The sequence below is a fragment of the Tupaia chinensis genome, unplaced genomic scaffold, assembly GCF_000334495.1.
Source record: "Tupaia chinensis unplaced genomic scaffold, TupChi_1.0 Scaffold000414_1, whole genome shotgun sequence".
Lineage (NCBI taxonomy): Eukaryota > Metazoa > Chordata > Mammalia > Scandentia > Tupaiidae > Tupaia > Tupaia belangeri.
Genome location: NW_006159919.1, coordinates 1,751,710 through 1,753,589, shown reverse-complemented (window position 1 = coordinate 1,753,589; position 1,880 = coordinate 1,751,710).

Genomic DNA, 1,880 nt, shown 5'->3' with positions numbered 1-1,880 from the left:
CAGCTCAGCAGGCCCCTACCCTGAGATGTTTTCATGCATCACCTACCTTCCCTCCCCAAGCCTAGGCAAAGAATGAATGGCCTGGGAGGGACTAGATTGTCTTTCTGCTTGGCTGGAGGTCAGAGCCAAGCTTAGGAAAAATGAAGGCAGAGCAATCCTTGGTATTAAGCGAGGCAAACAGATTCCACCCTGTCCCCTGGTAGACAGGTCAAACAGGATGGAGGCATTTTTAATTGATGCTAGAACCTCGCAAGGACAAGAAGTTGGCAGGAACTGACAGAATCCTTTCTTCCTCCTTCCAACATGGCCGTTTACCAGGCACATGTTTTTTCCCTGGCTGTTCACCAGAATCAGAGTGATTTCATTAGGCCCCGAGTGTAGACGCAATGTGTGTTAATTGCCGCGTTCAGTGTTAATCCTCATTTTCTCTAGGTGTTGTGATGAGCTGGCCCATAACTTTTCCTGTTTTATTGTGCCTCATCTTTCGGGCCCCAATCAGTAGCACCACCACTCTCTTCTCTTTTCTCACTTCTCCCCATCCTTCACCAGACCCTCCCTGATCACACACGTGTTCACACCTACATGATACTTCATGCATTAGAGTCAAAGATTTCCCTGACTCTAACTCAAGTGGTAAAGCGAAAGGCCCACTGAAGAGGTTAATAACGGGGCTCTTCTGCGGCCCCATGGACAGGAAGCTCGGGCCACCGTGGGAAGGCTATCCTGTACAGGCACCTTTGACCATGTCAGTTGCAGTCCTGGGTGACCCTCACCAACTGTGTCTAATAGTACTGAACAGAAGAAAAGGTTCTGATTCAGGGGACTGCCATGGAACCGACACCACTGCTCTTACCTTTGGAGGCTCCTGTGCAGCTCTTCCCTCATTCCATCCTTTTCTCGCTCCGTCAAAAGTAATTGACCTGGGCCAGCTCCGAAATCTCATGGTTAAGGGAAGCCGGATCACAGCTGGCCAACCATAGTTCAAATCCCAGCCTCAGTGGCTTGAAAAACACACTAGGCGCATGTGTGTATATTCAAGTCCTGGCAGGATGGAGAAATGGAGAAAAAGGGATTGTAGCAGACCATACCTCATTGAGGAGTGCTTTGTCCCTGTCCGTCTCTGGTGAGGACATGTGTCCTGCAGCAAATGAAAAAAAAAAAAAAAGTAACTAACCTGAGTTGAGTTGTGTGTTCTCCATTCTCTTGCTTTTCTTTGCATCTCTATCTGATATAGTGTTGTCTCTAACTAGAATATTTAGTTTGTATGTTTTTTGACTTTACATGATGATAACAGAGTGTCTTAGCTGTTCATGATTCTTCTCTTTCTACCAGTAATAGGCTCCCGAAAGGCATCTTGTCAGCAGTAGTTGTGAATTCTTCCATTTCGCCACTACCTTGCATCCCATTCTATGGAGATACTGATTCTGATGGACTTCTAGGTTGTTTTCAGGTTTTTGCTATTAGCCCCCCCCACACACACTATGCTTTGTACATTCTAGAATGCCTTCTTGTTCAAGAGTTTTTCTAAAAGTGAAATTAGTGGATTAGAGGATCCACGTATCTTCAATTTTCCAAAATGGCTAGGTCAGCTTACATTCTGTCTGGTGGTGTAGTAAGTGTACCGCATCCTTACCAACACTCACACTCTTCTTACTGTTTGCCAAGCTGGTGGGTGTGAAGTGATAGCTTATTGTGGTTTTAATTTGAATTCCCTTGGTTAATGAGGATGGGCATGTTTTTTATGTGCAAATTAACCACAGTGAAACACCTATTCAAATCTTTTGCCTATTTCTCTTGAATTTTTCAAAAAGAATTATTTATTTAATTTTATTATTAATGTTATTATTATTTTAAATTGCTATAGGGGACATGCATTCAGC